The sequence below is a fragment of the Mangifera indica genome, chromosome 17, assembly GCF_011075055.1.
Source record: "Mangifera indica cultivar Alphonso chromosome 17, CATAS_Mindica_2.1, whole genome shotgun sequence".
Classification (NCBI taxonomy): domain Eukaryota; kingdom Viridiplantae; phylum Streptophyta; class Magnoliopsida; order Sapindales; family Anacardiaceae; genus Mangifera; species Mangifera indica.
The window spans coordinates 5,575,054-5,587,508 of record NC_058153.1 but is presented as its reverse complement, the minus strand read 5'-3'; the positions used below and the strand labels follow the sequence as shown (position 1 = coordinate 5,587,508).

At 32.1% G+C, this 12,455-nt stretch overlaps 1 non-coding gene across 1 annotated transcript; it reads left to right on the top strand.

Annotated features, from left to right (window-relative positions):
- The first annotated feature begins 347 nt into the window (after window positions 1-347).
- LOC123201223 lies at window positions 348-454 on the top strand. Its single transcript, XR_006498783.1, has one exon. It is a non-coding gene; the product is annotated as a small nucleolar RNA R71 (small nucleolar RNA).
- Window positions 455-12,455: the final 12,001 nt, after the last annotated feature.

Here is a 12,455-nt window from a genome sequence, read left to right as displayed (position 1 = left end):
AGCAATCCTCCTAAAATGTTAGGCACATATCAGTTGGATACTCTCCTACTAAACAAATTTCGTAAACTTTTGCTGCCTCCATCTTTCCTACAGCCATTTGACGTACAAGAGTAGTTAGATCATCAAGTCGTCTTTCAAGAGAAAAGACATTTACCTCATTGACACGCTGAGACGAATGGTCTAATCTATTTCCAAATTGTTGTGAATTTGACGCCATGTTTGCAATTAAATTTCGGGTTGCTTCAGGTTTTTTGTCAGCCAATGCCCCACCACTCGCTGCATCAATCATATTTCTCTCATTTGATAGAAGTCCTTCGTAGAAATATTGAATAAGCAGTTGGTCACTAATTTGGTGATGTGGATAGCTTGCATAGAGTTTTTTGAAGCGCTTCCAATATTCGTATAAAGACTCTCCACTCTGCTGCCTAATGCCACAAATTTCTTTCCTTATGCTGTCAACTCTTGATGCTGGAAAAAATTTCTCTAGAAATAGTCTCTTCATCTCATGCCAAGTTGTGATACTTCCAGCGAGGAGATAATACAACCAATCTTGCGCATCATCTTTCAAAGAAAACGGAAAAGCTCTCATCTTGATTTGTTCTTCGGTTACTCCATTCGATTTCATACCTGTGTACACCACATGAAATTCTTTCAAATGTTTATGAGGATCTTCACCTGCAAAGCCACGAAAAATAGCTAAAAGATGAATTAGTCCAGATTTTAATTCAAATGTAGTATTAACATCTAAATTAGGAAAAGTAATGCAGTGTGGTTATTGATTCAAATCTGGAGCAGCAAGCTCTCTTAAAGTCCAATTTTCAGCCATGGTTTCCTCTGTTTCGCAAGCAGATCAGTATGCATGCAACCTCATTTTTGCTTCTTTTCTCAACCCTTTTGCAGTCTTTTCAATCTCTGGATCAAATTGTAAACTAGTTTGTTTCGAAGATCACATAACGAACATACAAATTAAAAACTCCCCGGCAACGGCGCCAAAATTTGGTACATGCTGTCGTTGACACCCAAATTAAATCCTAAATTCCTACAACAAAAATGTAGTAAAGGAAAGTAAGGATCGTTCCCTCGAAGAGCTTTGATTAGTATGTCATCACAAATAAATCGAAACAAGGAAATAAGGGGGGGATTTGAATTGAATGTAAATTCTAATTAAAAATAATAAATAAAAATTCAACGAAATAATTTAAAACAATTAATCAATTAAACAAACCTTGGTCTACGGTCACATCCACCATTGGAACTACGATTGATCATCGAAAAAAAAAATATCAAATTAATTATTCAAATATTCGTTGTGGTATTAAATTAATTTGTCCTTCCTTACGATTAGTTAACCAAAAACATGTATTCCAATTAACCCTTAATGATTAATAATTCGGATAAGATCTCAAATTTAATTAAACAATAGCATTACGAATTAGAAAGGCCAACGAAGCAAGACAACACAAACGTACGACATTGCATTTAATCCAGTTGATTATTTTCTTAGGATTTACAGTTTCTAACGCAACAAACGATAAACCTAGTTGCCACTTCGATTAGATGGATTGAACAATTATGAATTCAGCACCTAAACTAGCAGTAGATTATATTAATTGATAAACTAATCACATGCCTTAGAAATCAACCAACACAATCATAAAAAGTAATTCAGAAAGATAATCAATACTCGAATAATTAAAAAGATGCATTAAAGAACAAAAATAAATCTCACAATCATTGTAGTTTCATGGTTTCAGATCCCTTCAACCAAGAGAAAATATTCAGCCACTATAAACCATATTTTGCTCTCTAATCCGCCAATTACAATGGTTCAATAATCTCCCTAATAATAAAAAATTAAAAGTATATATATATTTTTTTCACTAAAATCTGGAAAATTAAAAGTCAATCCTAATCTCCTAATCTAACCAAGCAAAGTGATACATATCTTTTCAAAAAGAAAGGAAAAGAGATATATTTTAATGTATATCCTTCCTTCAAAAATATCAGTCTTTATCTATCTCAATTAATCCTCTTTTCCAGCTAGTAATTATCATTTTTTCTAGGAAGCTAATCTTGATATTTTGTGGACCTTTGCAGCTGATCTGGACGTCCAGATTTAATTTTCGAATTTTGCTTTCGTCATTTCATGTGCCCACGCCTAGTCAACGTCACGGAATTTTCAGATTAATAGGTCTGTTCCAATTTTTCATCTTTTTGGCCCAACTTACTCCAAAAATGCTCAAAGCTTCCTAACTGTAAAAAGATAAATAATTCCATTAGATTGAATTAAATTTCTATACAACATAAGGGAATTAGAAATCAAAATAATAACAATTAATGGCGTTATCACCCACATGACAAGTCATTCCAATAGCACATTATGGTCGTCAACGTATTAAATCCATTAACATACAGTCACATGCATGTCTCTTTGAATTTGTAATTGACCCCATACCGAGCCATAGTTTTATGAAGAAGTCATCTAACATCTTCAATGGCAAGAAGCCATGGACAAGGAACTCAATACTCTTAATAATAATAATAATACGTGGACTCCAGTAGAATTACTGAAAGGTAAGAAAGCTATATGATCTAAGTTTAAGACAAAATACCTTGCAGGTGGAACAATTGAGATACAAAAAGCTCTACTCATAGCCAAGGCGTTCAACCAAGCTAAAGGATATGACCACAATGAGACACGTGCCCCCATTACCAAGTTTATTTTGGTCAAGTACCTCATCTCTATAGCTGCAACAAAGAATTGGGAACTTCACCAAATGGACGTCATTAATGCATTTTTTTCGTAGGAACCTTGATAAGGAGGTTTTCATGAAGGTACCTCAAGGACACTAATTTGAAAACCGCATTTTAGTATACAGGCTGCACAAATCTATATACGGTCTAGAACATGCTTCTAGACAATGGTTCAACAAGTTGTCTGATGCCTTGATCACATATGGATTTTGCCAGTTATTTTGGATAACTCACTCTTCACCATGTGTAAGGATAATGAATTCAGCCCAATGTGTTGGTTTACATGGACGAATTGATAATTATAGGGAATATTGGAACATGTCAACAGTTTAAAATCAATCTCCAAATTTGCTTAAAGGTACTTAGAGCTTTGGATTTCTTTCTTAGTCTTCAGTTTTCACGCATAATGGAAGGAAATCCATATTCATTTATGTCTTTCGAAAATGCACGTATTTGCGCTTTTCAACATGACTGGTACAGTTGTGAAACCTCCTTCACGAAACAAATCCATGTAAGTAGCATAATTCACCAAGTCTAGTAAATTGAATGACACAATAAGCAAACAAAAATGTGGCACAAACAATCAAACCCAAGTGGATCTATAGAATATGAAGAAGATTCAGAATCCATTTTGATACCAACTGAAAGTTGTGATATGGGTTTAATTAATTCGTTTGGCAAATGAAAGGTAATACATCACTCACCTTACTCTCAATTGAACACTCATGGTAGAAAAACTTAGAAACATAAATTTAAAATAACGCCACGATTTTTACATCATTAAGACCTCTATTAGCCTATATCCATTGAACCAAGTCCAGCTTAAATCAAAGGGCCAAAAGACTTATTCCCACCAAGGTATAGTGAATTTCCAAATTCCTACCCATCAACTTTGAAAAACCCAAACACCCACTCACAATCAAATTTCAGTTAAAGATTTCAATTAATGTTAGGGGTAGAATCATCATTTAGCAAAAAAATTAAAGTTTTATGACATTTTTCTCTCCCGTATTTAAAAACTTACATTTTCGTCCCAACCCAAGGTTTAAAAAGTGACAAAAACCCCCCTAGGGTTTGTTCCTCTTCCTCCGACGTCGATTTCTCCTTCCCCGACCGTCGGTCGTCCTCCCTTCCCCTCTTATCTCCCCTCCGGTCTCTCTCTATAGCTTTTTCGATCATCTTCGACCGGAGACGAAGACGAAGATGATGCATCTTCGTTTCAAACGAAGACCGATCATCTTCGTCTGAGTGAAACGAAGACGATTTCGTCTTCATCTTCATCTCTGGTCGAAGACGGCCTTAGAGGCTAGGCAAAGAGACCGGAGGAGAGGTAGGGGGAAGGGAGGACGGTCGACAGTCGGGAAAGGAGAAATTGACGTCGGAGGAAGAGTAACAAACCTTAGGGGGGTTTTTGTCACTTTTCAAACCTTGGATTGGGGGCAAATGTAAGTATTAAATATGGGTAGAAAATGTGATAAAACTTTAATTTTTGCTAAATGACGATTCTACCCCTAACATTAATTAAAATTTTTTATGGAAATTTGATTGTGGGTGGATGTTTGGGTTTTTCAAAGTTGGTGGGTGGGAATTTGGGAATTCACTATACCTTGGGTGGGAATAACTCTTTTGGCCTAAATCAAATCACCAAAGCAAATAGCCAAATGTTAATTACAAATTTGAAAGCAAACACTACCATTTTACAAAATTAACACTAATCGCTTAGTTGTTGTGCTTCGATTTGAAATAATCCGAGTATGCCATTTGACTTTTTAAGCTCAACTTGAATAATGAGCTAAAATCCCTTCAACCATTGGTCTTGAACTCCTGTCAAGAACGTATTAGAAGATCGTATCCCACATTTCAAATCACAAAGCTAACTTGCAATGTGAAAGAATAAAAAGAAGCAAAACAAACTCTAAATTATATGGAGAACCTGAGCAAATGCACACTATAATTTTAAAGCCAAATAGAAAGAAATATATACAGGCCAATTTTTCCAACTAAAAGAGATGGGTTTAATTACTCAGTGTGGACAAGTTTGACCAATATTGGTGCTCAACTAAAAATAAATTACTTTAAAATAAACTTATTTGTTGCCACATGTACAGAATGAAGAACGACCAAAGAAAGGTCACACAAAAATAAAAATATGCATGCATATATTTACGAGAAAAGTGTTTACACATCATCAACACCACATGTAAATACAAAGTTTATAGTTTCCAAACACATACAACATCAAATATAAATCATTAATACTAAAGGTGTTAATAGGTCAAGTTAAGTCGTGTCATGCCAGCCTCAGCTTGCCCATCATACGGGTTTAGGGTTAGGCCTGACATGATATTAACTTTTAAATAATAAAATAACCTTTTAAAAAATAAATTATTAACTTTTAATAATTTTTATTAACTTTTAAATTAATATAACTAAGAACAATACTTTAAAAATGGTGGGCCAACCGTCCAAATTAAATTTTTTATTTATTTTCAAATTGTGTAAAATTAATTTTGTATTTGTATTGCTTATATTGGTATTTTAATTAAAGGAAATAAAAATCAATAATGTGGGAGTATTTCAATCTAATCGAAGAAATGAGCAAATATAAATTAATCCAACAAACAATGTGCCATAAATTCAAAATGTGTGTAGTTAACCTTGTAAGATAGTTGTAACCTTGCAAAACCTTTCATACAATCTTCAAAGTAATCATTCAAAATGGAAACAAAATGGTGCCACGTATTTTTGTCAATTATTATTTTTTTAATACTTTGATAATGAAAAAAATTAAATTTAATATGTTTTAAACAAAAACGATTTTCAAATAAATGAGAAGGAATGGTGCAATATAACTACTATAAGGGAATTCTTGTAGGAACAAATAAGAGTAAAATCAAATATTTTGTTCTCATACATCATTGTAAATATACTCTAATTTGAGAAATCGAAGCATGAGAATATGAAATTGAGATTTACCTAGAATATATGTAAATCAAACTATTAATTTATCTGATATTACAGTTTTAAGGTTGATCATGTACTGAAATTTTACAGAATTATTTGTTCGGTGAAGAGAGAGAACTATACAGAGAAAAGGCCGACCGATGGCATCATTTCACATGCTTCATGGATGCACAAGATTACAAAAGGATCCAGCCTAATTTCACATGCTTCACTTCCCCTTCTGTTCTCCATCTCTATAATTGTCCTTCAATATTCTTCCACGTTTTCTAAATTCACAAACAGATTTCTGCTACTTTTCCAAAATAAAAGATAATATCATTCCGTAAAGTTTAGCCATCCTATTCAAAGACCTGGTTTTGAGTCAAATATCTAAAACTACAAATAATGATACATTATAGAAATTTTATTGCCATAGATTTCATGATTCGAGTAAAAGGTTGGCGTCAAAGTTTCATCAAAAGAATTTTGATGGTTGAAAGATGATGATACCTAAGACACCATCATGTCTCATAATACAAAACCTATGTTTATAATTTTTATATAATTGAAGAGGAGATAAGACAATTAGAAAAAAAACATTTTGAAAATTTAAATTAATTCTGAAAAGATATTTTGTCCATATTTAGATATACTATTATTATAATTATCAATATTTTATAATATATGATATGTGTCATAAGATATGATATGATACAAATAAAAAATAATACGTATTATAATATGTATCATAATTAATATAATATAATAAATATATCGTATGATATAATACATATTATTGATATAATCGATACACTTTTTAAAAAAAATAATGATGTAGAAGAGATGTATATAAAAAATTTTAAATATGTAATATTTTTTAAAATAATGATATATTAATTATAATTTTTTTATTTTTTATTAATATTTTATTTTTTTATTTTTTAAAATTATATCATATGATAAGATATAATATTTAATATTTAATATACGACATATAAAATTAAATTTTTTATACCTAATATAAAAAACTATTTAATCATTGTACTCGTTACATAAACCATAAAACAAAAGAAATGAATCAAAGTTTCATCTCGTTGTCACAATGTAATATGAGCCTGTAAGAGGATCCCATGGCTTTGCAGGAAACTCAGAAATCGAAGCAAGCCATTGGTATGAAATCCGGGCTTTCATAAAATAATAACTTGCAGTAACAGTTAAACAAATCTAAACTGTGGACACGTGATGTGGGCTTAATAATTTGCCACCATACTTCATCAATCTTCTCTCATGTGGCCCCTGTTCTTCCAAAAATGATTGAACATGTATGCAAGTAGGACCTTTTTTTATTAAATTCGCCCATAGAATTCCATTACCTTAGAAGGTTTGGTGGAGTGCAAATCCTAGAAAACGACAATTTCGATTGCCTTTCTAATGTACTAGAAATCAAAAGAACTAGTATTTTCCACCTAAATTATATTTAAGACTAAATGATAACTTACCACACTAACAATCGAAAAACCATGTATTCTCACCTTTTGTTATATTTAAAAAAATAAAAATATTTTTTATAAAATATTTAAAAAAATAAAAAAAGTTTCGATCATTATATAATCACTTGTGTTAAAAATATAGAAAATATAGACTTAACAACTCATGCACCAAATACAATTGTATTTAATGCACAACAAGTGCTTTCTATTTCTCTCCTAAAGTACCCTTCGATGCACCATATGTCAGTGATGCCACTATTGACTCACTGACATTTTTTGCATCAATCACTCTACTTCAACTACTCTTTGATTATATTTCTCACATCAACAACATTTATTCTAATTTACGAGGCTGGGGCAAAAGTCCTGGAATCCTATGCCTCGGGTAGGTTTACTACCAAAGTATCTCTTTTCAATCTTTTGGACATCCTCATTTTGATCCGGTTAAACCCATAATTTAGTTATCTCATAATCATTCTATCTTTGCTAGAATTTAAATTCACTTACAATGGTTGACATATAAGGGTGGTCAGCTTAGCATGAAGGATTTATCCTATTTTAACATATATACATAATAACACTTGGACACTTAGGCTCCCAAAATCTTCCCTTTCATAACAATTGTAGCAGTCCACATTAAAAGCCTTGCCCTTTAGTGAAAAGTGCTACTAATTATTCCCTAAACATGCATATCAAGCAATAAAATGTCAATATAATTAAAAAATTACCAAAATTTTCTCAATTATAAAAAATAAAACCTGGAATAACCTCAAGTGTCATAAACATAACATCCAAATCAAAACATAACGAAAGTGTACATGTACATATCCAAATTTCGTAATAAAATATCATCTAAATAATAATCAAAAGACATGAAATCAAATTGTAGTACATCTTATGTCATTCCATAACTGACCAACCGCCACATCACCATTACATCAATGCTCACTTGTAAAATCAAACAGAAAGGGGTTAATGATAAAACACTTAGTAAGTAAAAACATCTATCTTATAGTCAATCAAATATCATCATTTCCCTTTCAATATTTGTCTTGCATTCCTATTCATAATCTCTCTCATCATCTCAAAATCATATCCATACTCTATTTTGGATGACATGAAATGTTAGCATATAAAATAATAAATATCCTTAGTGAAACCAAGCTTTTAGATAATTTTTCTCTATTTCATTCTCTATTGATCAGACCAGATTGAGACAAAGATTTAGCACACTAATCATGTGATTCAATCTCAAAGATTATCTATGTCTTGGTCTGTCTTACCATGGTTGTCAATTGATAGACTTGTGATCTTGGAATGTCTTAATACATATGCTAATTGACAAACTCTTTGTGTCTTAGAATGTATTACTTTAGACACCAATCAACAAAACCTAAATCTTGGCCTACTAGACAATGGACATGAATCAATAGATTATCTTATAACCCATAAGTGTAACACCTCCTTCAAAAGTACTACCCTCCAAAGGAAGATATCACTAAATAAACTAATTAAGCATACATTCACTTATAAACTTAAATAAAAATATCATTGATATTTTAAAATTACCAAAATACCCTTACATTGAAAACTTTGGAAATGTGTCTAAGGATGCCCATAAATAAAGGTAACACAATCCAATCATAGATATAATAGGTAGCGACTACATCTCAAATAAATCAACACATATGTAAACAAAACATAAATATAATATAGCTTGACAAAAATGCCTCCACATAGCCTCTATGTTCTCTAACCATTGCTCGCCTCACAACCATCATGATCACATGTACCTACGAAATGAAAGTAAGGGAGTAAATGATAAAACACTCAATAAGTAAAAGACTCTACTATTAACTTTTACATAATCTTCAAATTATCTTTGGCTTGACCTATCGTAACTCTATCATCTAGAGTTTATCTCTAAACTCCCATTAGAATGATTATGAGTCCTACATCTCAAATCTATAACTCATGTTAGACTTGAGAACATCTAAGTTATATGTTATAACTCTCAGGTCAAATTATGACTTGTTTGATCACTAAGGAACCACTCTCTAAATCCTTAATTGGTGTGATCATATTATATCTAGGTGAAAACACTATCACCTAGAAGTTATGTACTATAGTTGTATATTAAGTTGATCAAACTAGATCAAATATAGGAATTTCGCACCTTGGTCATGTGAGCACTTACTATGTAATCCACTTGCCAACACTATTATTGGACTACTGAATTGTAAATATACCATGCTCTATTACAAACTGGTACCTTACTATAGGTATATAAGGTAATATTGTGTACCTAGAACCTCTATACTGTCTCTCGGGATGACTTATAACTTTTAGTCGAATTCTTCTTTATCATTTTTCACTCTACCCTTACACATGAGTTTTCCTCTTTGGAATACACGAGTATTTATTTTCTTATGCATGAGACACAACTATCCCTTTAAAAGTGTGTCGCTGCTATACTATAAAGACAAGTGTGTTATCTCTGAAACAAAACCACCTCTCTACTTCATGTCATGAACAACCCTTCTTCACCATGAACTCTCCTTGTGTTCTCTCTTAAACACATACAGGCTTGTAACCTATACCACACGGTGTGTGTGTGTGTGTGTGTGTGTGTGTGTGTATGTATGTTGCCTAGAAAACAGAAAAATATACCATTTGTCCCTAATTTATCTCTACGCAATTTCTATGCAAAAATAACATAAAATCTATGCTACCACACTTCCATATGAGCTATCAACCTAGATTTTTACCCAAACTTCCATAGCATTTTAGCATGTTATAAAAATTCAGCGATATACATGTTATTCTCATCAAGTTCCTCTATACAATATATCAATCTCAAGTTAAAAATTTTTGTAACATCTCATTATAAATCAATATATCAATCTCAGGCTAAAATCTCATGAAACCAAATATTAAAACATTCATAATAAGTCTTTATAATCAATTCATCCATACATAACAATATCAACTTGCCCAATACTCAATAACTTATTCGATCAATACAACATAACAACATAATCACATATATAAATACATACACACAATTTTGGTAGATGGATGAACCTTCAGTCCACTACTATAAACATATCAAGAATGTATAAAAGAATCCTACTTACCTCTAGCTTTGTTGTCTATAGAATCAGGGCTAATCAAGTCCTCTTCTTTTCCCTTCTTTTCTTGTCAACATCCTCGCCAAAATCTCTCATTGGAATTTCTGCATTAAATATCAATAATTAGATTCAAAATTTCTGTTTATTTCACACAATCTTATGCACATTTCGTTAGGGATAACAATCTTTAAAACATAGCTAACGTGCCTTTTTAAAACTACTAGTGTGTAATGCCATGCACAAACATATGTCTCCCTAACATAGATGTACCTTACTTAAAATTAATCTCATATGATACTTATTCACTTCTATTAATGTAGCAATCGGCACATGGGCATGACCCTCTCATGCATGGTTATCTCTCAGTAAAACTCCATAATACTTCATTTAATTCATATTAACTCAAACCATATATTCCTAATATTCATATTTGAATGTAATCTCTCTTGTGAAGTCCTATAAATGTAAAAGATCACTACAAGAGAGGAAAAGAACCTAAATTGACAAAAAAAAAAAAAACAAAACAAAACAAAGCTAGATACATACACTTACTCTCGTATACATCATCTTCAAGACATACCTTTTATATAAGAATTGTTAACAGCTACACCATGGATATAGGTTTTCTGACCATTGGGGTGAACTACATAAAAAGACCCTTGTGTCTCCTTACTTTTTATTTAATCTATTCATATTACATTGTAATAAATGTCAAGGTTTCATCAAATCTTCATCATTGCTAACATAACATAATTTGCACAAGGCTATAGATTATGTACTTCAATTGGTGAAAAGAAATCTTAACAACAAAATTAACTTGAGTAGGAAGGCTTTTTTCATATTTATACAATGTACATTTTCGTTATCTAGTGCACTATCCTCCGTTGATGGCTTATGGAAGGTGACATAGGAAGGCCTTGATCAATTAGATGTTTTATGAATTAAATAACAATCCAAAACTACCCCGTTCCATGAAATCTAGTGATCCAACACTGACAACTAACATCTTGTAGCCAAATCACATTGTGGTTGCCCAACCAAAGTTAATTAAAGGTAACTTATCTAACATTTCCCAACAAACACATACCGTTACCCTAGTTATAGGCATATCACCAAGAAGACATATCCCTAAGAATAAAGCATTTATGGAAGCATCCATCCTAACTTTAAACACTACTCATATATAATATTGGTGGCAGTAACAAAATACGAACAATTAATAAAACCCTAATCCAATTTGGCCCATCATGCATCCTAAACTTACCAACTTCTAGTAAAAACCCTATCCACAAGAAAGACAACTAAACACTTACGAGCATAAGATACCTCTTCTTTACTAAATAAATCAACACTCTGGGCCCATAAATACTGCCTAAGGGTATTAACAAGCCTAGTAGTACTACTATCTTGGTCAATGACATGATAAAGAATCTCAGTTACCTAATACCAAAGCCATTAGTGGATGACCACGTGAATGCTAGTCGAGCATCTTCAGAGTAGGCAATTAAATACACCTTTTGGGTTACGCCTTTAAATTAATGGGACAAGATTTCGATAGAGTGGACCATCAAGTCTAAGGTACAAAATGGTAATTAGTGGATAATAACTATTAACACATGTAGTAGACCTCTCATATAAAAGATAACATTCGTTTAAAACTCTAGCATTGGTGTTAAAATGACCATGGAAAACAACCTAAACTAGGTTATTAGACTTACAGGCCAATCTATGTGACTACCTAAATGCCTTCTAGGCTTGTTGAGATAAGGTAATTGTACACACCTTAACATACATCATGTTGAAAAACTTTGCCCTTACCCTTGACACTCGTGTAGTAAAACTAGTGAGCTAGACATCATGAAAAAAGATTTTTCACATGCCTACCATGCGACATACTCCATTAAATCTCATTTTCTTGCCCTAGATTCCTTGAAAATTGACAAGATAAGCCTAAAAAGAAAGATTGGTGTAGGCCAACATATAAGCTCGAGAATCCTCAAACAAATAGGCCAAAAAGAGATCCAATCCCTGACTATTCCACTCGGTTAGATGTTTGTGACTTATAAAAAAACAACATTATTCTGTGACCCAAGGCAATAAAAGGAGACCACACTAGACGAGACCACAAACAAGTTTA